The sequence below is a fragment of the Dipteris shenzhenensis genome, chromosome 21 (assembly GCF_047967505.1).
Source record: "Dipteris shenzhenensis isolate YYH24624 ecotype China chromosome 21, Dip_SZ_1.0, whole genome shotgun sequence".
Classification (NCBI taxonomy): domain Eukaryota; kingdom Viridiplantae; phylum Streptophyta; class Polypodiopsida; order Gleicheniales; family Dipteridaceae; genus Dipteris; species Dipteris shenzhenensis.
The window spans coordinates 16,686,572-16,713,355 of record NC_141616.1 but is presented as its reverse complement, the minus strand read 5'-3'; positions in this window follow the sequence as shown (position 1 = coordinate 16,713,355).

Sequence of the window (26,784 nt, the reverse complement as noted above, 5' to 3'; positions counted from 1 at the left end):
TCCTAGTCCCCCCCTTCCCCCCCCACCCCCCTTCCCTCCTCCTTTCCCCCCTCTACTCCGCCCCCGCCTCTCCCTCTCTTCCTCCTCCCTTCCCTCCAGCCCCTTCATCCTCTTCTTCTCCTCCCCTCAACCTTTCTCTCTCTAGTTCCTCTCTCTTCAAATTTAAAAAAAAAAATCTAGATAAAGAATTAATCAAAAAAATTTGCAAGTACCTAGAAAAAGTTTGTAAGTTTGCTCTTTCTTGCTTTCTTGCTCTTCCTTCCTTGCTTTCTTGATCGTCCTTGCTTTCTTGCTTCAATGAATGAAATGAGGGGAGAATGAATGAAGAAGGAAGACTATATATAAGAAAATTTAGGTTTTCCTCCTCCTCTTCTATTGGCTTTCCATTCCTCCCCTCTCTCCTATTGGCTTTTCATTTATCCCCTCTCCCATTGGCTCCCATTACTCCCCCTCTCCCATTGGACCCCCATCCCTCATCCCAATCTTCCATTAGCCCTCCCCCCATCCATCCATTTCTTCTTCCTCCCCATTGCCACCACTCCCATCCCACATTTCCACCACGTCCCATACTCCTCCCATTTTCCAAAATCCCATATTTCCCCCTCACCCTCCTCTTTTTCATCCCCTATTAACTCCCTCACTCATTTCACTCCCTTATTATCCTACTCCCCTATTACCTTCCCCATTCCATCCTTCCCTCCCCACTCTCACTTCCACTTCCCATTACTCACTTTCCATTTGAAAACTATTGATATATTATTATACTATTTTTTATACTTATTATCATACACCCCTATTACTTCCCTCTCCCATTCCACTCCTCCCTCCTCACTCCCACTTCCACTTCCCATTACTCACTTGCTATACACATTTGCAAACTATTAATATATTATTATATGATTTTTTATACTATTTGCAAACTTACATGTGGGCAAAATCACAGGTGTCAAAGCGATCCTATTGTGGTCATACAACAACTGTGCTTTTATTCAATGGCGTATTTATCCTCATCAACAAGCTTATTTACTCAAGATATGAAGTCCATAATTTGTGCACTAGGTGTTGGTGGGGGGGGGGTACGCGACATGCCCGCAAGGGGGGGGGGATGTAAGAGTGAGGCATATTTGATCCCAAAAAATTGTTTGCCACACACACACACATACACATACCGAGAATTTTCTAATATTATCGCATCTACATTTCTCCGATGGGCACAAAACTTTGTACAAGCCTCATCAACCTAGGTCTTATTGACTTGCATACAAAGTGGTGCACCCATCCCATAAGTACTTGTTCGGATAACACACCTCCAAATGTATTTTATGATGATTGTGCATAACACTAGGAACAAAATGGTGTATCATGTGAGATTGACTATGCAAAGCATATCCAATGGACACAAGACTTTGCACGTTCCTCAACCTAGGCAGTATTGACTTGTGTGCAAAGTGGCATCCCCATCCGATAAGTACTTGTTTGAAAAAAACACCTACGATCGTGTTTTTTAACCGTTAACCTAGGTATTATTGACTTACATGCAAAGTGGCGTGCCCATCCCATAAGTACTTAGTCGAATAACACATCTAGGACCGCGTTTTTTGATGATTGTGCATGACACTAAGGCCAAAACAGTGTTTAATGCTTGTTCGACAATGCAAAGCATATCCGATGGGCACAATACTTTGGACACACCTTCAACTAGATGGAATTGACTTACATGCAAAGTGGCACGCCCATCCCATAAGTGCTTGATCGGATAACATACCTAGCAGCGTGTTTTTTTATGGATGTGCATGACACGAGCAAAAATAGTATTTAATGCTCGATCGACCATGCAAAGGATATCCGATGGGCACAACACTTTTCGTTCGCCTCAACCTAGGTGTTATTGAAATGTTCTCAAAGAGGCACACCCATCCGATAAGTACTTGGTCAGATAACACACCTAAGGGCATGTTTTTTTGCGGATGTCCATATCACTAGGGAAAAAATGGTATACAATGCGTGATCGACTGTGCAAAGCATATCCGATGGTGACAATACTTTGCACCACCTCAACGTAGTTAAAACGGACTTGCGTGCAAAGTGGAGCTCCCATCCGATAAGTACTTGTTTAATTAACACACTTAGGACCGTGTTTTTTCATGGTTGTGCATGATACTAAAGCAAAAACGGTGTTTTATGCTTGATCGACAATGCAAAGCATATCCGATGGGCACAATACTTTGCACACACCTTCAACTAGGTGGAATTGACTTACATGCACAGTGGCATACCCATCCCATAAGTGCTTGATCGGATAACATACCTAGCAGCATGTTTTTTTATGAATGTGCATGACACTAGAGCAAAAATAGTATCTAATGCATGAGCAAGGTGGGTATATAGAATGTTATGCATAAATTAGGAGCTTTCAATAATTTAGATTGCTTATTTAATTGATTTTTTCTTGGTGTAGTGCACTATGTTCAATGCTATATGGTGTGAGGGCAAGCATTTTCGAACACAACGGATTGATGATAAGAGAAACACACAAAATTGCGGCATCATTGCTAGCTTTGAGGGAGCCAATGGAGCCATGGATGATTATTGTGGCATAATTTAAGATATTATTAAGCTTGACTTTCGATGCTTCTTTGTGTATGTTTTGGATGTAAAGTGGTTTAACGACGTGGTGGAAAGAGGCCCTAATGCAACAATCAAACACCATGCAAGTGGCTTTGTAATTATTGACTCCACAAAGTTTTGGCAAAGTAGGAAGGACACACTAGTACTAACGCAACAATGTGAACAGGTACTGTGCACACATATAAAAATACTCGCTTTTAAATATTTGATGCAAGAAAAATAACATGATTGTATTTGTGTTTGAATTAGGTTGTCTATCAACCAATGGTGGATAATAATAGATGGTGGCATGTCTTACCTATTATGCCACATTCCAAAGTGATGTATAGTACATTTACTAATATGGAGCGTATGGAGGATGATCATGGCCATGGACGTGATGATGACCGTGATACGAGAGAGGAGGATGATCATGAGATAGGAGATACACATATTGAGGCCATTACCCGTGAGGACGAGCCTACCATTGGTGATGCTAATTTCGATGAGCACATGAGTAGCACAAGTAGTAGTGGGTTGAATGTATTTGTAGATCTAAACACTTGTTTGGATTTTGAAGTAGATAGTTTGGCAAGGGTTGATCTCATTGAGGATGAGATTGAACCATAGCCCATCATTGATATTGGCAAAACTATTTTACATATTGTCTCATTCTCCTCACCTCACTTAATTCTTGTATATGTGGGCTTGCAAAAAAGCATTGATGTTTTTGTTAAAATTATGTGCTTTGGTAATCATGGGAAATGTTTGGAAAGCAATGATGTACACCAAAATCTCACTTTCTATATTCTCTGGTTTGCATCTAAATACGCATCCAAATGCGTGTCTAATTTCCAGTGTAAACGCACAAATAAACGGCGAATACACATGCAAATAGACGCGCTGATAAACGCCATGTTAGACGGGCCAGTATTTTCTCAATTTAGAGGCGCAAATAGACGTGTTAATACATGCGCAAATAGACACACTAATAAACGCAATGTTAAACGGGCCCGTATTTTCTCAGTTTAAACGTGCAAATAGATGTGTTAATACACGCATAAATAGACGAGTTGTTAGATGCGCTATTAGACGCGCCCGTAATTCCTTTGCTCAATCGACCATGCAAAGGATATCTGATGGGCACAACACTTTTCGTACACCTCAACCTAGGTGGTATTGAAATGTTCTCAAAGAGACACACCCATCCGATAAGTACTTGGTCACATAACACACCTAAGGGCGTGTTTTTTTGCGGATGTGCATATCACTAGGGAAAAAATGGTGTATGATGCATGATCGACCATGCAAAACATATCCGATGGTGACAATACTTTGCACGCACCTCAACTTAGTTGAAACAGACTTGCATGCAAAGTGGAGCCCCCATCCGATAAGTACTTATTTGAATAACACACCTACGGCCGTGTTTTTATATGGTTGTGCATGACACTAAGGCAAAAACGGTGTTTTATGCTTGATCGACAATGCAAAGCATATCCGATGGGCACAAAACTTTGCACACACCTTCAGCTAGGTGGAATTGACTTACATGCAAAGTGGCATGCCCATCCCATAAGTGCTTGATCGGATAACATACCTAGCAGTGTGTTTTTTTATGGATGTGCATGACACTAGAGCAAAAATAGTATTTAATGCTCGATCTACCATGCAAAGGATATCTGATGGGCACAACACTTGTCGTACACCTCAACCTAGGTGGTATTGAAATGTTCTCAAAGAGGCACACCCATCCGATAAGTACTTGGTCAAATAACACACCTAAGGCGTGTTTTTTTGCGGATGTGCATACCATTAGGGAAAAAACGGTGTATAATGCATGATCGACCATGCAAATCATATCCGATGCTGACAATACTTTGCACACACCTCAACGTAGTTGAAAGAGACTTGCATGCAAAGTGGAGCCCCCATCCAATAAGTACTTGTTCGAATAACACACATAGGACCGTGTTTTTTCATGGTTGTGCATGACACTAAGGCAAAAACGGTGTTTTATGCTTGATCGACAATGCAAAGCATATCCGCTGGGCACAATACTTTGCACACACCTTCAGCTAGGTGGAATTGACTTACATGCAAAGTGGCATGCCCATCCCATAAGTGCTTGATCGGATAACATACCTAGCAGCGTGCTTTTTTACGGATGTGCATGACACTATAGCAAAAATAGTATTTAATGCTCGATTGACCATGCAAAGGATATTCGATGGGCACAACACTTTTCGTACACCTCAACCTGGATGGTATTGAAATGTGCTCAATGAGGCACACCCATCCGATAAGTACTTGGTCAGATAACACACCTAATGGCATGTTTTTTTCCGGATGTCCATATCACACCTCAACGTAGTTCAAACAGACTTGCGTGCAAAGTGGAGCCCCCATCCGATAAGTACTTATTTGAATAACACACCTACGGCCGTGTTTATATATGGTTGTGTATGACACGAAGGCAAAAACGGTGTTTTATTCTTGATCGACAATGAAAAGCATATCTGATGGGCACAATACTTTGCACACACCTTCAACTAGGTGGAATTGACTTACATGCAAAGTGGCATTCCCATCGCATAAGTACTTGATTGGATAACACACCTAGCAGCATGTTTTTTTACGGATGTGCATGACACTAAGGCAAAAATGGTATTTAATGCTTGATCGACCATGCAAAGCATATCCGATGGGCACAATACTTTTCCTACACCTTAACCTCGGTGGTATTGAAATGTTCTCAAAGAGGCACACCCATCCAATAAGTACTTGGTCAGATAACATACCTAAGTGCATGTTTTTTTATGGATGTGCATATCACTACGGAAGAAACATTGTATAATGCATAATCGACCATGCAGAGCATATCTGATGGTGACAATACTTTGCACACATCTCAACCTAGTTGAAACGGAGTTGCGTGCAAACTGGAGCCCCCATCCGATAAGTACTTGTTTGATTAACACACTTAGGAACGTGTTTTTTCATGGTTGTGCATGACACTACGGCAAAAATGGTATTTTATGCTTGATCAAGAACGCAAAGCATATCCAATGGGCACAATACTTTGCACAAACCTTCAACTAGGTGGCATTGACTTACATGCAACATGACACTAGAGCAAAAATAGTATTTAATGCTCGATCGAACATGCAAAGGATATCCGATGGGCACAACACTTTTCGTACACCTCAACCTAGGTGGTATTGAAATATTCTCAATGAGGCACAGCCATCCGATAAATACTTGGTCAGATAACACACCTAATGGCGTGTTTTTTTACGGATGTCCATATCACTAGGGAAAAAATGGTGTATAATGCATGATCGACCATGCAAAGCATATCCGATGGTGACAATACTTTGCACACACCTCAGCATAGTTGAAACAGACTTGGGTGCAAAGTGGAGCCCCCATCCGATAAGTACTTATTTGAATAACACACCTACGGCCGTGTTTTTATATGGTTGTGCATGACACAAAGGCAAAAACAGAGTTTTATGCTTGATCGACAATGCAAAGCATATCCGATGCGCACAATACTTTGCACACACCTTCAACTAGGTGGAATTGTGGAAAGTGGCATTCCCATCGCATAAGTACTTGATCGGATAACACACTTAGCAGCGTGTTTTTTTGCGGATGTGCTTACCACTAGGGAAAAAACGGTGTATAATGCGTGATCAACCATGCAAATCATATCCGATGGTGACAATACTTTGAGCACACCTCAAGGTAGTTGAAAAAGACTTGCATGCAAAGTGGAGCCCCCATCCGATAAGTACTTGTTTGAATAACACACCTAGGACTGTGTTTTTTCATGGTTGTGCATGACACTAAGGCAAAAACGGTGTTTTATGCTTGATCGACAATGCAAAGCATATCCGATGGGCACAATATTTTGCACACACCTTCAAATAGGTGGAATTGACTTACATGAAAAGTGGCACACCCATCCCATAAGTGCTTGATCGGATAACATACCTAGTAGCGTGTTTTTTTACGAATGTGCATAACACTAGAGCAAAAATAGTATTAATGCTCGATCGATCATGCAAAGGATATCCGATGGGCACAACACTTTTCATACACCTCAACCTAGGTGGTATTGAAATTTTCTCAATGAGGCACACCCATCCGATAAGTACTTGGTCAAATAACACACCTAATGGCATGTTTTGTTGCGGATGTCCATATCACTAGGGAAAAAATGGTGTATAATGCATGATCGACCATGCAAAGCATATCCGATGGTGACAATACTTTGCACGCACCTCAACATAGTTGAAACAAACTTGTGTGCAAAGTGGAGTCCCCATCCGATAAGTACTTATTTGAATAACACACCTACAGTCGTGTTTTTATATGGTTGTGCATGACACAAAGGCAAAAACGGTGTTTTATGCTTGATCGACAATGCAAAGCATATCCAATGGGCACAATACTTTGCACACACCTTCAACTTGGTGGAATTGACTTACATGCAGAGTGGCACGCCCATCCCATAAGTGCTTGATTGGATAACATACCTAGCTGCGTGTTTTTTTATGGATGTGCATGACACTAGAGCAAAAATAGTATTTAATGCTCGATCGACCATGCAAAGGATATTCGATGGGCACAACAATTTTCGTACACCTCAACCTAGGTGGTACTGAAATGTTCTCAAAGAGGCACACCCATCCGATAAGTACTTGGTCAGATAACACACCTAAGGGCGTGTTTTTTTGCGGATGTGCATACCATTAGGGAAAAAACGGTGTATAATGTGTGATCGACCATGCAAATCATATCCGATGGTGACAATACTTTGCACACACCTCAACGTAGTTGAAACAGACTTGGGTGCAAGGTGGAGCTCCCATCCGATAAGTACTTGTTTGAATAACACACCTAGGATCATGTTTTTTCATGGTTGTGCATGACACCAAGGCAAAAACGGTGTTTTATGCTTGATCGACAATGCAAAGCATATCTGCTGGGCACAATACTTTGCACACACCTTCAGCTAGGTGGAATCGACTTACATGCAAAGTGGCATGCCCATCCCATAAGTGCTTGATCGGATAACATACCTAGCAGCATTTTTTTTAACGGATGTGCATGACACTAGAGCAAAAATAGTATTTATTGCACGATCGATCATGCAAAGGATATCCGATGGGCACAACACTTTTTGTATGCCTCAACCTAGGTGGTATTGAAATGTTCTCAATGAGGCACACCCATCCGATAAGTACTTGGTCAGATAACACACCTAAGGGTGTGTTTTTTTGCGGATGTGCATATCACTAGAGAAGAAATGGTGTATAAGGTGTGATCGACCATGCAAAGCATATCCAATGGTGACAATACTTTGCACGTACCTCAAAGTAGTTGAAACGGACTTGCGTGCAAAGTGGAGCCCCCATCCTATAAGTACTTGTTTGAATAACACACCTAGGACCGTGTTTTTTCACGGTTATGCATGACACTAAGGCAAAAACCGTGTTTTATGCTTGATCCACAAAAGCAAAGCATATTTGATGGGCACAATAATTTACACACACCTTCAACCAGGTGCACCTTCAACCAGGTGGAATTGACTTACATGCAAAGTGGCATTCCCATCGCGTAAGTACTTGATCGGATAACACACCTAGCAGCGTGTTTCTTTTACGGATGTGCATGACACTAGAGCAAAAATAGTATTTAATGCTCGATCGACCATGCAAAGCATATCCGATGGGAACAATACTTTTCCTACGCCTTAACCTAGGTGGTATTAAAATTTTGTCAAAGAGTCACACCCATCTGAGAAGTAGTACTTGGTTAGATAACATACCTAAGGGCGTGTTTTTTTGTAGATATGCATATCACTATGGGAAGAACGTTGTATAATGCGTAATCGACCATGCAGAGCATATCCGATGGTGACAATACTTTGCATGCATCTCAACCTAGTTGAAACAGACTTGCGTGAAAAGTGGAGCCCCCATCCAATAAGTACTTGTTTGATTAACACACTTAGGACCGTGTTTTTTCATGGTTGTGCATGGCATTAAGGCAAAAATGGTGTTTGATGCTTGATCGACAATGCAAAGCATATCCGATGGGCACAATACTTTGCACACACCTTCAACTAGGTGTAATTGACTTACATGCAAAGTGGCACACCCATCCCATAAGTGCTTGATTGGATAACATACCTAGTAGGCTCGTGTTTTTTTATGGATGTGCATGACACTAGAGCAAAAATAGTATTTAATGCTCAATCGACCATGCAAAGGATAACTTGGCATGTCCATCTGATGAGTACTTGATCGGATAACTTCTCCCACCAATAAATTAAGTACTAATTAAAAATTATAATAAATGAGTAGATTATTAAAAAGAGACTAATATTTATGTAATTGTTGCTACTGCAGCTTGCTTGTGAAGAACTCTCACAAAGGAGATGGCTATAGATTTTGTTCCAGGGATGGATGTGATTTTATGTAGCAAAAGAGAAGTAGTTGCATTTGCTACAATCCATGATAGTGATCCCAATTCAGTTTGCCACTTTCGAAGACTTGGCGAAGATAAGGTGGCAGTTGCTGTATCAAAGATTCTTAGCGCACATGTTGAGCTAAAGTATAAATGTGGAGATATGGAAACACTTGGAGATGTTATGCCCTACAATACATCCAACAAATCATTTATAGCATGGGACAAAGATGAGACTTATGCAACAGACATTATCAAGAATACAAAGTGCACCACCTTTTACAAATGAGATCATTTGCAAATAAGACTGTAGGAGAAGGTCAAGTATTGGGATTTGAACAAGTGGAGCAATGGTCATTTGCACAGATGAGGATTCTAAAAGTCACTGATGATGGTATGGTTGATAACATAACATCCTTATGTGATCCCTACTATGAGGTAGGCAAGAATATATGAGATGGAGCATGCAATTTTTAAACATGAGAAAGAGGCACGTGGTTTTCAATGATAAAGACAAGGTATACTACAATATCAAAGGACCTAAAAAGCGTGCCCATGTGCCAGGCTCTATCACTTCAAATGTGGATGATTTTAATATACTCAATTATAGAAGTGACATCTTATCTGGAGTGGATGAGTTCATTGGTTCCGAGAAACAAAATGATTTTAGAAGTGAAGCCTTATCTGGGGTGGATGAATTCTTGCACAGTGAGAAGGGCAAAGGTTTCAATAGAGATGTCTTGTCAATTGTGGATGAGTTCATGCATATTAACAAACTTGGTGTCAATCAAGCTTGTGGATTTGTGAAAGCCATGCAAGATGTCCCAATGAGTGATGTTCTCTCAGGAGTGGAAGAGTTTGAAGGTTCTCAATACTCTCATAGAATATTGAATTCATTGAATGGTCCTAAGAGTATGTTAAAAATGAGGATGAGATCAACAGAGGATTATTCAATATTTAACTTTGATTGTGATGAGTAATGAAGGAGGAGAACATGTTAAATGCATTGGGATATCTATGTTGCAAGCGAAGATGTATGGGTTTCATTGATCTTGCAGACATCAAGGAATGTAGAGGACATGTGTGGCAAAGAAGAGGAAGCGAAAGAAATGAATACCTTCTCACAAGTCTCTCTTTCTTTCTTTAGAATGGCAATAAAAGACTAAGTTAAAGACAAAAGGTAAAACCTCTCGTAAATGGAAAAAGGATTTGCAATAAGGCATATCACAATATTATTGGATTATCCCATGGTACATATTGAGATTTAGTCACCAAGGCAAAGGGCGGCAACAAATTTAGCATTCACGGTAATAGAGGAAGGTCCAAATCAAGAATCTCAACTGTCAAGGCAGCAGCAATTTTGCAAGACTTCATACATGAAAATGCTTTACCTCAACCCCATATATCTACCAAACTCCCTAACGGTGACGCGATCACTGAAATGCACCTTCCAATGGGCTTGACAAAGCTCGAAGTATTTGACTCTATTATAGAAAAGCAAAGGCAAAGAGGGGATGCCTTAGCTTCTTCTCATACTTTGTATACTCTTTGGAAGAAGAACTTTGGATCTGTTAAAATCCCAAGGAGGCAAAAAATGTCAAAGTGCAATGTCTATGATGATTTAAAGTGAGCGATTGAGAGTGCAACATGTCCAAATCAAAGGGAATTATACAAAAAAAAACTGAAAATCTCATCATGACCTTATTCGACATTCCAGACAAAAATATGCATTTTGGAAGGAGCAAGCTATTTCACATCTTGATGACTACATGTGCCTTATTGTAGATGGCATGAATCAGAATACAATAACATTGCCTCGTTTTGTTGCCACTCCACCTAAATTACAAGGAAAGCACTTTCTAAAGACACATCTATGTGGAGTGTTAGTGCATGGAACTAAGTTCTTTGCAGATATATGGATTGATTCCTTGCATCTACATGATAGCAATCAAGTTGTAACATCTATTATGAAGGCAATTTGCAATGTACATGCAGAAAAATGTCGCCTACCACCGACTTTGAGAATACAAGCTGATAATTGCTAGCGAGAAAATAAGAATGTACTCATGTTTGCATTTTGCTCCATGCTAGTTGCTCATCGAATCTTCAATGAGGTCAAATGTGGATTTTTGTATGTTGGGCATACACATGAGGATATCGATCAGGTTTTTAGCACAGTCTCAAGGGAGCTTAAATGCAAGGATGTGGAGACAATAGATGACTTGGTAAGAAGATGTGGTAGGCAAGTTGGTGGTTGTAAGGAAAGTACAGTATGTGAGAGGCTCGAAAGAATGTATGATTGGAAGAGCTTCATTCTACCTTTCATACAAATGGGTGGTGATGCATTGACAGGTCATACCAATCCACACTACTTTCCTCATGATACAAAATGGGAACCTAAAGAACCTTACAGTCTCTTAACTTCAATTCCCAGCAAGGAAAGGTATCCAACATGGGCTCCTATACAAGAATTCAATGAGAGGTCTAACTGTGAAATAGAAGGATTAAAAGCATTTATTACATACAAAGAGGAAATGCTCCGGAGATATCCTGATTCGAAGCCTACTTGGAGAGAACACACTACCACTATAATTAACAAGACACGAAATTTAATAAAGGACCTTGAGAGAATGCGAGGCTCAAAGGATGTCAAGGAAGAATGCAATATGTTTTGGCCAAATGTTCATAATGATTTGCACCCAGCTCCAGTCTTTGAAAATGAATTTGTATCATTACTCCCACATCCATATTGTGGACCGAAGAAGAGAGAGTTTATGTCACAAGTAGATATAGAGGTCGATTGTTGTGGTTTGGCCATCGGATGATGAATATGAGAATGTGAAGTTTTGGGTTGCAAAAGTAGTTGATGTGCAAAGAGATGACCAAGGGAGAGCTACAACATTTACAGCGGTATGGTATGAGCCAAAGGGCAGGAAGGAGAATATGGATAACAACACATTGTATACTAATTGTATAATGAAGGAGTGGGTCCCAAATGATGAAGCGGTCTCTCAAGTTTCGACGGAGACAATCATAGTGTCTTGGCATTCAAGGGCAAAGAAATCAAAGAAGTGCATGGGATATGAGGTAGAAGGAAAAATAAAAATACCACATCAAACTATTTTGCATATACACAAATTTTTAAGGATGCTCGCCATGGAGGAAGTAGAAGGAGATAGCGCAAATGAAGAATGTCCATGATTAAAGCTTTGTATTGAAGTCCATTGAAGGATTTTATTTGGGTACTAGGCAAGAAGCCAATCCAAGACAATTATAATCAGAGTCATCACCTCCTATGTCAAATGAGAGTCAAAATATGCACTGGATGTCACCCAAGGGTCAAGGCTTGCCAAGACAATAGGGAGTTAATGCAAATGGCACCTGGCAAGGGACTATCACATTGAGCAATAAGACAATGGGGAGTCAATGCACCCAAGGGGCAAGGCTTGGCAAGATAACTTGTGGGAGTTAATGCAGATGGCACCTGTATTTTGCACTGGATGTCACCCAAGGGTCAAGGCTTGGCAAGACAATAGGGAGTTAATGCAGATGGCACCTGGCAAGGGACTACCGCATTGAGCAATAAGACAATGGGGAGTCATGTAAAGAATAAGGGAGAGAGATAGGAGACTCAAGTTCAGCTTTCTTCACAACACACAAAAGAGAGAGGACACAAGGTTGGAGGGTGAAGCCTTTCTTCACTTTTGCACACAATAGAAGAGGGAAATACCCTATATGTCAAAACCTAGAATACGTGGTTCATATGTGAACCCAAACCAAAACATACGTGGTAGTCTAACTACACCACAAGTACAACTAACATAGGCGGTGACATAAATGATAGTCATCCAGGAGATATGTCGGGGATAGAGCTTGATATCTCAACACTCCCCCTCAAGCTCAAATCCATCTCACGTACACCAAGCAAGCTCCTAAATCTGCGAAGCTTCTCGGTACCCAATGCCTTCGTAAAAATATCAGCCACCTGCTCCTCAGTGTTGACATAGACAAGATCAATCTCACCAGCTAGAACCTTCTCTCTCACAAAGTGATAATGCACCTCAATGTGCTTCGTTCTAGCATGATAAACTGGGTTATTAGCAAGCATGATGCTGCTAATGTTGTCACAATGAATGACAACTGCTGCATGAACTGATTGTCCCATATCTGCAAGTAGCTTCCGTAACCAAGCTACCTCACATGCAGCCATTGCTGCACCCCTATACTCTGCCTCTGTGCTCGACAAGGCAACTGTTGGCTGCTTCTTGCTGCTCCAACTGATGGCACCACTCCCAAGGGAAAACATAAAACCACTAGTAGATCTCCTATCTGAGACACTACCAGCCCAGTCAGCATCTGTGTATCCATGTACCTGTAATGCACACCCAGCTTCATAAAATAGTCCATAATGCAATGTGGACTTCACATACCGTAGTATGCGCCTAGCCGCATCCAAATGTGGCTTCCTCGGTGCCTGCATAAACTGACTCACCAGCCCCACAGCATAGCTCAAATCTGGTCTGGTTATGGTCATGTAAATCAAGCTATCTACTATGCGCCTGTACATAGTAATATCTTCAAGAAGCTCACCTGTCTCTGCATTGAGCTTCACATTCTGCTCCAATGGAACAGAAATAGGCTTACAGCCTGTCATCCCATATTTGGACAGCATGTCCAAACCGTATTGCCTTTGCAACAGCCATATCCCACTCGGGGATCTAATAACCTCAATGCCCAAGAAGTAACGCAGCTCTCCCAAATCCTTCATCTCAAATTTCTGCTTCAACAGCAGCTTCACTTCATTAATGTCTGCATCACTATCACCTGTAATAATCAAGTCATCAACATAGATGACTATAAGCACAATCCCTCTGTTTGTCCTTTTCACATAAAGTGAAAAATCTGAATTGGAAATCTGAAATCCAATAGTGACAAGATATTGTCCTATCTTGTCTGACCATGCCCTCGGCGCCTGTTTTAAGCCATACAAGGCTTTGCGCAACCTGCATACAAAATCGGGGTGTGCATTATCCTCATAACCTTCTGGCTGCATCATATAAACCTCTTCCTGCAAATCACCATGCAAGAAGGCATTTTTCACATCCATCTGATGCAAAGACCATCCCTTTGCAGCAGCCATAGCAATTACTGCTCTCACGGTTGCCATCCTTGCAACTGGGCTGAAAGTTTCCTCATAGTCAATTCCATATGTCTGTGCAAAACCTTTGGCAACCAATCTTGCCTTGTACCTGCTAACAGACCCATCAGCATTGTGCTTTACTTTGTAAACCCACTTGCAGCCAATAGCCTTCTTATCATGAGGCAAAGGCATCAAATCCCAAGTGTGGTTTGCATCCAAGGCAGCCATCTCTTCATCCATAGCTGCTTCCCAATTTTTATGCCCTGCTGCATCCTCAAAACATGTGGGCTCTGGCTCCTCTAGAACCTTGACCATATAAGCATAGTGATGTGCTGTATACCCATCATATCTCAGCCTGTCAACTGGATACTTAATACGAGTGGACCTCTGTACAAATGGATCAGTTGCAGGAGTCTTTAAATCATGCCTGCTTTTCCTTGCACCAGGTGTAACAACAGAAGGAATCCCAAGTTCCTCATCAAGGCTCATTTCAGAGCCGCTTGACTCTCCATCAACATGAGAGCTACCAGCAGACACATCAAACACTGGAGTATGGTCCACTTTTTCTTTTCCCTTATGTGATACCTGCACAACACTATCAGGACTGCCATGTGACGATTCACTAGATCTCAATCTCCCTGTCCATGCATTAGATCCACTAGTAGAGGACTCTCTGGGTCCACTCAAGGCTTGAGATTGCTGCTCTGCATTTATTGCAGCATTCCCATTTCCTGCATCTGCATCTCCTACCATAACAGTTGGTGCATACCAGCTGCTCATTTCATCAAAAACAACATCTCTGCTCACTTGCATTTTGCGAGTGGAAGGGTTATAACAGCGATACCCTTTCTGGTGCTGAGCATATCCAATAAAGATGCATTTTTCTGCCTTTGGATCCAGCTTGGTTCTCTTCTCATCAGGAACATGAACATACGCTATGCAACCAAATACCTTCAAGTGAGAAATATCTAGTTTTTGGCCTGTATACATTTCTTCAGGTGTCATGCCATGGACAGCTGCAGTGGGAGTTCTGTTCATAATATAAACAGCAGTTGCTACTGCTTCAGCCCAAAAATAATCAGGCATGTTTTTCTCATTTAGGATCGCCCGTCCTACTTCTGCAATATGCCTGTTCTTCCTTTCTGCAACCCCATTCTGCTGAGGGGTAGACCTGCATGAGTACTTCCTTTGTATTCCCTGTTCTTTCAGATATTCACAAAATTCTTCTAAAAAGTACTCTCCCCCTCCATCAGATCTTAGCACTTTAATATGCACACCTTTCTCTTTTTCAACCATGGCCTTAAAAGCCTTGAAATGGCTGAACACTTCACTTTTGTGCTTCATAAAATAAATCCACACCTTCCTAGTGTAGTCATCAATAAACGTCACATAATAATGGCATCCACCAATAGAAGCAGCTTTGGTTGTCCAAACATCTGAATGGATCACTTCCAAAGGTCTTCTGCTCACCTTAGCATTTTTGGGAAATGCATGTCTGGCCTGCTTACCCATTTGGCATGCTTCACATACCTTTTGCATCCCCTTGATACAGTGTGGCCCTCCCGCCATTTTCAGTCTCCATCAGTTGAGCACACCATCTTGCACTCAATATTTGTGTTCCCTTGGATCTAACACACTGGCATATCATGCTTTCACATTCCCACATGGAGCAATAAGAGGCTCAATCACATGAAGCAAACTTCTTTAGCTACATGACTCCATAAAAATTTAGATGAAGGGGAGACCCAATGCCCATTGGTCATATCCACAAAAATCAAGAGCGTAGGATCATTGTTGCAAGCATAGTCAATATTTAGGGATGAAGATATTATCTAATCGATGCCAATTAAAGTCTCAATCTTGTCATTAAGAGTAAGGCAACCCAATCTACATCCCAGAAAGTTGATTGGGAAAATCACTTGGACAAAAGGTGATCTATCATATGAAAGCAATTTTTTCTTTCTATTAGGTCATCAATGAAAACAAGTGTTTAGCACTTTAGCGGTTGTGGTTTCATGTTGCTTTTGCAAAAGTTTTTCCAATGATGCTTCACATCTATTAAGCTAGTTTTTATTTAGCGCATCCTTTACTGACCAGCTTCTTATTTAGTGCATCGATTGCTAAGTATTTGTGTCATAAAACGTCCTTCAACCAAAGAGCTATGTCAATATCTATAGTCAAGTACCTCACAAAAATTGATTTCTTTTCAGCAAGATGACCATGGTTAATTCAAAGATCACCAACCACTATGACAAACGTCTATATGTTGGAGCTTTTCTTTGCCTTTTGGTATAGAGATAAACTAGCTTCCTTTAATGTTGTACATGATTGTGAACAATGATATCATCATAGTTCAGTACAATGTTTGTCCTTGGTATTCCACTTCAAAGGTTATGTTATTTGTATTCCACTCCTTTTCCACTACATTCATATGCTTGATGTTTTATACAAGTTTAGCTGCAGCTTCTAGTTTCCATGAATCTTGGTTAAAGAGACTTGCCAAATATTTTATATCAAGCTTTACTTCTAGCATGATCTGATTGATTCAAAGGAGCTTCCAAAATGTTTTGTATTTGAAGGCTAGATTTTCTTCGATTATCTTATCATTTACTTTTGATTTCCTAAATGTTTTGTGTTATTTTGAAGATGAGAGTTACTTTCAATTATCTTATTATTTTGAATGAAGGTTGTCTTTCGTCTTTTGTCAATCAAGCATGCCTATAAACCATCCATTGTATTTGATCTAGAGTAGGGTAAAGATTTGATATTGAGCTTTTCATTTATACTACTTGGAGGTTCCTCATCGAAAACACTTTCTTGTCATTATGGCTTGACTTGCTAATCATGTAGGTGTGCTTGATATGCAAAAGAAAATGTGGATATAATGTTTCTTTCTGTCTTATAAGCTTAGATGTTTCTTAACTTGCTTGTCATGTATTCCACACTAGCTTCACTTTCACAAGTTGGTCCATCCTATGGAAGAAAATGACTTGCCGAACGTTTTGTGTTGTTAACATGCTAACATGTTTTCTTTCAATGTTTCTTTTCTATTTAGCTTTGATATCATTACTTCTTGGATGTGTTACTTCACATATGTTAAGGCTCTTCTCACATGTTTTCTTGTCATTTTTAAGGCACTCGTTTGTTTCCAAGCTTAGCTTCACACTCAGTTGTATCTCTGAGTACATGCAAGTTTGCACAAATTCCTGGATACAATCCAATGGCCTAAATGCACATTGCATACCTATAAGAGGAGTACATCTGCTTTCTTTTTCATACTCATCTATATTTACAAGTGCATGCAAGGCCTTGCTAGATCAATGGTTTATTCCTTCTTTCTTGATTAACTTATTGATGACTTATGGTAGTGTTTACTTATTGGTTCAACTTGTATCTTCAAGCAAGGCATACTTTTATTTCACCATTTTATTCTGCCCTTTATGTTGTGAGGTATACTTATATGTCTTTCATGATGAACACATATGGCTGACTTATTGAGTACTCGTTTGGCTGTGGCACCTATGGATTGCTTATTGCGTACTTGTTTGGACATGGCAAGGTTCAACGTCTTTCAAGTGACAATATTTATGAACACATATGGCTAACTGCTTGAGTACGCATCTGGATGTGGCATATGGCCAACTACTTGAGTACTCGTCTGTGGATGTGGCACATGGATTGTTACTAAGTCCTCATTTGGATGTGACACATTTGCCTGTCTTTCATGATGAACACATATGGATTGCTTATTGAGTACTCATTTGGACATGGCACATGTGGATTACTTATTGAGTACTCATTTGGATGTGACACATACTTATAAGGCTTTCATGATTTACACATATGGATTACTTATTGAGTACTTGTTTGGATGTGACACATACTTATATGGCTTTCATGATGAACACAATGGATTACTTATTGAGTACTCATTTTGATGTGGCACCTATGGATTACTTATTGCATACTTGTTTGGACGTGGCAAGGTTCATTGGATGTGACAATATTTATGAACACATATGGATTACTTCTTGAGTACTCGTTTGGATGTGGCACATATGGATTACTTATTGAGTGCTGGTTTGAACATGATCACCATGATTATTGCTTCTATTTTCTCTTGGTTTTCCTAGATGCCCATTTTCTCAGTTACTTTCACACGTTCTTTATAATCTTGGATGCTCATCTTCCCAGTTTCTCGGTAATTCTAGATGCAAAAAGGTTGTTATTTCATTCCCACTATGATTATGTAAGCTGTGTCTAATCTAAACGAGCTTACCTCTTGTCATACGTGTGTGGCTTATGCTCGTTGTATTTCCAATTGCTCAGTACTTTCGGCTACCCAGTTGTTTGATATTCTCGAATGCCCATTTTCTCGGTTACTTCCAGATGTTCTTTGTAATCTCAAATGCTCATCTTCTTAGTCATTCGGTACTTTCGGATGCGAAGATGTGGTTATTTCATTCCTTCTATGATTATGTAAGCTACGTCTAATCCACATCAGCTTGCCTCTTGTCATGCATGGGTGGCTTATGCTTGTTTTATTTTCAGTTGTTTCGTACTTTCGGCTGTCGAGTTGTTCGGTTCTCCTGGATGCCCATTTTATTGGTTACTTTTGGATGTCCTTTGTAATCTCGAATGCTCGTCTTCTCAGTTGTTCGGTACTTCCAGATGTGAAGAGGTTCTTATTTTATTCCCGCTATGATTATGTAAGCTGTGTCTAATCCACACCAGCTTTTTGCCTCTTGTCATATGTGTGTGGCTTATGCTCATTGTATTTCTGCTTGTTCGCTACTTTCGATTGCCCAGTTGTTCCATACTTTCGGATGCTCAAGTTCCCATTGTGTTTTTGGATTATTGATTCTTGATCATTTATAGGATCTTTATGGGCCTTCCTATTGTATTTCTATGGCTTTCTTACACTACGCAAGTGACATTTCAGCTTTGGCTTTGTGGACATCTCAAATTTGTAAGAAAATAATATAACGTTTGTGCTCAATAGATAACAGGATCTCGTATGCAAGAGAGAAAAGCAGATAGTATCGAGAATCAAAAATTCGATTACTGTAAAACTGATACAATAGATGGCGCTGCCTCCCAGCTGTGTGCTCCTATGAGAAGCTTTGATGGCATGCTGGAAACAGTAGAGGATGGAGGCTGGATGTTAAGGAATCAGGGTTGCTATAGCCAGTGATGAATATGGGCTTCATGGGCTTGCTCTTATATAGCCACCAGTCGTAGTCAGTTAGACCCAATTGGGAGACCGACCCAGCCTACCCAAAACGGTCCGTCGGTCCTGAAAAATGCCATCGACCACACGATAGAACCATGGTGCAAAATAGAGCAACTTACCTACATTCTCTGTTCTGCATCCGGGATCATCTGGGACTCCAAACGGGCCCCGCAACTCGAGAGTGGGCTCTACCCCGGGAAATGCTCCATCTACCCTCAGTGCGGTCAGTCATGGGATGCCTTCTCGCTCTTACATGTAGCCTAGTTGGTAGTGTGCCAACTCTATCTAAAGCTGTCTAGCCATCAGGCCACACATGGCCCCCATCTGGTGTCCAAACCAAGACCTACCGGATAATCGAGCTACTCAAATGCCTTCTCCTCATATGGGGGGCTTACACATAGAGTTAGCTAGTTCCCGCGTAGTTCCACGAGAGTGGAGCATTGATATCTAACACCCCCCCTCAATGTCCACCTGCAAGTGAACTTACTTTTTCGGCCCAATGCCAAGTCGATGAAGATGCCTCTCTAGCAAGTCTCTTCCAAGAGCCTTCATGAAGATGTCCGCAGCATTATCTGTAGTCAGAGAGTACACCAAGTTGACCTCTCCATTGATGACAAGCTCGCATACAAAGTGATATTGAATCTCAATGTGCTTTGTGCGAGCGTGGAACACAGGGTTCTTTGCAATCGCCATGCAACTCTGATTGTCACATGATAACTGTGTAGGCTTATTCTGCACTCCACCCATGTCCGCTAAAATCTTCCTCAACCATACTGCCTCACAAGAAGCAAAACATGCTGATTTGTACTCAGCCTCGGTAGAAGAAAGAGCAATTGTAGGTTGCTTCTTGCTGACCCATGACACAGCTCTAGATCCAAGTGAGAAACAGTAACCTGTCACTGATATCCTATTGTCCACGTCTCCTACCCAATCCGAGTCACAAAATCCGGTCAAGATGTTGCCCTTGGAATAGGTGATGCCATAATCAAGTGTGCCTTTGATGTATTTCAGCACCCGCATCCCTGCCCTCCAATGGTTCTCTCGGGGCTTATTGGAAAACATGCTTAGTACACCAGTCGCAAAACTGATGTCCGGCTGCGTGTTGCACAAGTAAATCAGACTGCCCACAAGCCTTCTATACTTCACTTTGTCCACCAGTGGTGATGAATCCTTGTTTGAGAGCTTCACATGAACCTCCATATGGGTACCAACTGTTTTGAACTCATCCATGCCAAATGCCTTTAGTATCTCTCCGGCATACTTCAGCTGTGAAATGAAGATCTATTTTGGCTCTTGCCAAACTTCAATCCCCAAACAGAAATGCATCAGTTCGAGTCTGTCATTTCAAACTCTCTTCCTAGTAACTACTTTGTCTGTGAGATCTTCTCTTCATGATTCCCTGTTATGACAAGGTCATCCACATAAAGGACCATGATCATGTAGAATCCCGTAGGATAGAATAGATGCATCTTGCAAGAGGTGTGAGAGCACAATGAAAGAAAGATGATAGTTCTCTATTATGATTGTGAGAGAGGTCTCTCTCTTATAGAACGGGAGAGAACGTAATACCTTCCCTACATAATGGCAATCAGCCCCTACATCAGTGGGAATCAATCCCTACATCAATGGGATTGCCTTTGTCTTATATCATCACTTAGGTCACACACTAGACACATCATAGCACTTGATGTGTCTTTACAACACACACAAACACACATGTGACTCCCCTAGATGCACACATGCACCATAGAGCAAGCCCTTGATCATACTTACCCCAACAAACCCCCCTCAAGGGGTTGCCTCTTGTAGTGTCAAGGATACATCTAGTCTCATAGTTTCTCAAGCCATCTCATGGTGGTCAAGGATTAATCTATGGCTAGGATCTCGTGCTAGCAAGGGCTCCCAAGGTTGCGAGGTTCACAGAAATGGGATAGTCAAAACACATATGACACGGCCTACATCATATGGTGACCAGAGGTGATTTACATAACATGTTCTTTTAGCTATTCAAGGGGACTTTTATGCAGGAAGAAAGGCCTTATACCAAAGAAGAGCTACTAGTAAGGAGGGGCATCAGTGTCATCTAGCACGGGCTTAGAGGAATTTTCAGATAGGTAAGTACAGAGGCAGCATTGTGTGAAATTTTATCAGAGAGTGTGAGTGTTGGCATTGCATGTACAGTCGAAATTTCTCTCATTGCTTGCAGCTAGAAGTTTGCCCATACATGAGGAGTTTGCAGCTCAAAGGGTTTGGGCAATGGTCGTTTGTAAGCAAAGAACAGAGCTCTCAAAGATTTGGGGAAGGAGGAAAATGGAGAAGATGAGAAACTAGTGGTTTATGCTAGAGATAGCATCTAATGCTAGGCTAGGCTAGATCTAGAACCTAGAGCTCTAATACCATCTCGATACCATTTGTAGAATCCCGTAGGATAGAGTAGATGCATCTTGCAAGAGGTGTGAGAGCACAATGAAAGAAAGATGATAGTTCTCTATTATGATTGTGAGAGAGAGGTCTCTCTCTGATAGAAAGGGAGAGAAGGTAATACCTTCCCTACATAAGTGGCAATCATCCCCTACATCAATGGGAATCAATCCCTACATCAGTGGGATTTCCTTTGTCTTACATCATCACTTAGGTCACACACTAGACACATTATAGCACTTGATGTGCCTTTACAACACACAAACACACATGTGACTCCCCTAGATGCACACATGCACCGTAGAGCAAGCCCTTGATCATACTTACCCCAACAGATCATACACCTGCCTCCTTCTCTGTAGATATACAAATTTGCATCAGATGGGCTTCTCCTGAACCCGTTTTGTAGAAAGTAGGCATCAATCCACTGGTACCATGCTCGTGGGGCCTGTTTCAGCCCGTAAAGTGCCTTCTTCAGTTTATAGACTTTACCTTCTGACACAAAACCTGGTGGTTGTTCCACGTATATCTCCTCCTTGAGATCTCCATTCAGAAAGGTAGATTTTACATCCATCTGAAACACGGGCCAACTTTCTTGTGCTGCTAAAGCCAAAACATTGTGAATTGTGGTTAGTCAAGCTGTGGGAGCAAAAGTATTCTGATAACAAAATCATGTACTTGTGTGAATCCTTTTGCCACGAGCCAAGCCTTATACTTATCTAGCATGCCGTCGGACTTGTACTTGGCCTTGTACACCCACTTGTGCTGATTACCTTGCGTTTTAGTGGTCGATCCACAAGGTCCCAAGTGTTGTTCTTCATTATGGAGCCATACTTCGACTACATAGCCTCCATCCACCTATCATCACCCTGTGCCTCTTCAAGACACTTGGGTTCTTTAGCACCGATCACCTCTCTCATTAAAGCGTAGTTGACCAAGTGTTCCTACACCCTGCTTTGCTCCTCTAATCTCTTGGACAGGTGGTGTTTGGATGGTTCCTCCTCAATGGATATAGGTTCTCTGCCATCCAAAAGCTTATTTACCCACTTCGGGAATGGCTGTTGCCATTGTGGTTCTGCAGGCTCTTCTTCCTCTTCTTTATCTTGAATCCTCCCAAGCACTATTGGGGGAGTTCGGTCTACTGTTGGTGGTTGTACTAGATGGATATCCCGATCCTGGTTTTCTGGGAAGGAAGCATCCTCCTCCAATTGATGCGGTTGTTCTGACAAGACCACATTGCAACTTACTATTACTTCTTGGTAACAGGATTATAGAGATGGTGACCCTTCACGTCTTCACTGTAGCCCAAGAAAATACATTTCCAACTCTTTGGTTCCCATTTGGTCCTGTTAGCATCAGGGACATGCACAAAACAGTCACATCCAAAAACTTTGAAATGTGCAACTGAAGGCAACTGAAGGTTTCTTACCAGAAAAATCTTGACAAGAACAACTTCCAAGCATGGAAGTTTAGAATGACAAATTTCCTTATGGGAAAAGGCTATTGGGAGTTCATTACAGGAAATGAAGAAGAACCAATTCTTCCTAATGTTCCCAATCAACAGGAAATGCAGGCATTTAAAGGATGGCATGAGAGAGCCAGAAAAGTTATGTACTGGCTGTCTATCAATATTTCATATTCTATGATTGTGCATATTCAGGATGCAAGTACGCCAAAGGAGGCATGGGATACTTTGGCAAAAATGTACAGCACAAATACGCAAGCTAGGAAAATGCAGCTCAAGCAGAAGTTGCACAATGTGCAGAGAGAAAATATGAGCATCAATGACTACCACATGAAGGTGAAGAAGATTGCAGATGCACTTGCTTCCATTGGGTCACCAGTGGAAGATAATGATTTAGTTTATGTGGTCTAGGAAAGGATTATGCACAGTTTCGGATATCCATTGCCATCCGTGAAAAATTTCTTGATTTTGAGGAGTTGTTTGCTCTTCTAATTTCTGAAGAGCAGAGAAATGGTGGTGCATCTTCTTCAAGAGGATCCTACTCAAATGCTGGAAGAGGTAGAGATAGAGGTAGAGGAGGCCGATCTGGAGGCCATGGTAGAAATCAGAATATGCAGCAAACTCAAGAAAACCAGTCCTATGGAGGAGGACGTGGTAACTCTAGAGGCAAGGGGAGCCAAAGAGGTCGTGGTGGATGGCAGAGAGGCCAAAATGCAAACAGCAATGTGGAATGCTAGTACTGTGGTAAAATGGGTCATATGGCTAAAGACTGCTATGAAAAGCAAAATGACATCATGAATGGAAAATTGCAGCAAGGGAATTATGCATCTTCTAGTAGAGAGGGTGATGACAGAAATGAGCATCTGTTTATGGTGCAGCACATGACCAATTCTGTGACAAGTGAAAAAGAAAGCAATGATGTGTGGTATGTTGACTCAGCTGCATCAAACCACATGACAGGTCATGCAGAATGGATGCAGGATGCAAGGAAAATGGAAAGACTAGGATTTGTGGAGACTTGTGATGATACTTCACATCCTATTATGCAGATTGGTAAAATTCCTGTCTATGCAGGATGGGAAAAAGAAATACCTGTCTGATGTATTTCATGTCCCGAATATCACCAAGAACCTGGTTTTTGTTGGTCAAATGGTTGAGCAGGGCTTGTAGGTCAGATTTAATCCTCATGGATGCTTTGTCGAGGATATGAAAAATAACAATCGCTTGATAGCAAAAGAAAAGAAGAAGGGCATGATGTTTACGTTGGATGCGGACATAACTGAATTGAGTGTAGCAATGTTTGCACATGGGACCGGTGTAGTTGCAAATATTGATATCTGGCATAAACGCATTGGTCATGTTAATGTACATCGACTTAAATCAATGCAAGCCCAAAATATTATTGCAGGATTACCTAAATTCAAGGTTGCAGAAATGCATAAGGTATGTGAAGCCTGTCAATTTGGAAAACAGGCAAGGAAATTATTTCCTAGGCATGTTATAGAGAGTAAGAAGCCATTGGAATTAATCCACTCTGATGTGTGGACTACTAAAGCTGCATCTATTGGAGGCTGTCATTATTTTGTCACTTTTATTGATGACTATAGCAGAAAAGTTTGGGTGTATTATGAAAAAGAAAAGTGAAGTGTTTGGGCATTTCAAAGCTTTTAAAGCTATGGTTGAAAAAGAAACAGGCCTGCAAATAAAATGCTTAAGGTCAGATGGAGGGGGAGAGTACCTCTCAAATGAGTTTGCAAGGTCCCTATAGGAGCATGGCATAAAGCAGCAATATTCATGTAGTCATACCCCACAGTAAAATGGACTTGCAGAAAGGAAAAACAAGCATATTGGAGAGGTATCTCGGGCCATGCTAAATGAAAAAGACCTACAACACCTATTTCATTAATTTTGGACTTTTTTGGTTGTTTTTGGATGAAGCCCAAAAATCCTTCCCAAATGAAAAGTTTACTTTGTGAAACTATCCTTCCCAAATCAAAATTTTACTTTCTGAAAATATTCTTCCCAAATCAAAAGTTCACTTTGTGGCACTATCATATTCACATAAAAATATTGTCTTTTCAATCTATACTTTTGCACCAACATGCAAGAATTTGAAATAATCCTATATTAGAAATTCTAGCTATACCTAAGTTATTTGTTAATTTAATTATTTTTAATATTTTTCCTTGATGTGATAAATTTATAAATCCATGAAAGGAGACTTAAATATTTCATGAAAATAACATTATCACTCGCAATATGCACAGAATTTTTAAAACTTTTAATAAATAGAAAAAGGACATAATGCCATAAGACCCAAGTTTTGTATTGAACCAAGAATTATAATAGCGATTATAGCTATCATTATATGATTATATTGAGAGACGTTGCTCTCAGCTAGAGTCTTTATATCCAAAATGATATAGATTGAACATATGTTTATAATTTAAATTCTTGCTCTTAAAGAGCCTCAATTCGTGCCATCTGCATAATTTGACTCCCCATTGTCTTATTGCTCAATGTCACGATAGTCCCTTGCCAGGTGCCATCTGCATTAACTCCCACTTGTCTTGCCAAGCCTTCCCCTTCGGTGCATTGACCATTGTCTTATTGCTCAATGTGACAGTCCCTTGCCAGGTGCCATCTGCATTAACTCCCTATTGTCTTGCCAAGCCTTGAACCTTGGGTGACATCCAATGCATATTTTGACTCTCATTTGACATAGGAGGTGATGACTCTAATTATAATTGTCTTGAATTGGCTTCTTGCCTAGTACCCAAATAAAATCCTTCAATGGACCGCTGTAAATGTTGTAGCTCTCCCTTGGTCATCTCTTTGCACATCAACTACTTTTGCAACCCAAAACTTCACATTCTCATATTCATCATCCGATGGCCGAACCACAACAAAACAATTGACCTCTATATCTACTTGTGGCATAAACTCTCTCTTCTTCGATCCACAATATGGACAACACACTATTCAAAATTTTTGGACTTTCTCTCTTGGTTTGGACTTTTTTTTGGAGCATATCCTCTCCACTCAACTTCACTTAGTGAGCTAAAAAATTGGGCTTTTTTGAGCACTAAATGGGTCACTTATATACAAATATGGCCTTATTAAGCTAGTAAAAAGTCAAGTGGTAACCTCTAATTTAAAAAAAAAAAGGCTCAGTGAAGCTATAATTCCCAAACTCGTGCATGGTGCCCCCATCCAATAACTATAATAATAATAGTAGTAGTCTCCTAACTCAAGTTCAATTTTAACACTATGAAGTGAAAATATGACACCATATGAAAAGAGTTTGTTGAATTCAACATATAAGTGGTGTATAGATACACCATTTTTTTGAAAAAAAAGAGTTTGTTGAATTCAATATATAAGTGGTGTATAGATACACCCTTTTTTTGAAAAACAAACCATACAATAAATTATCTT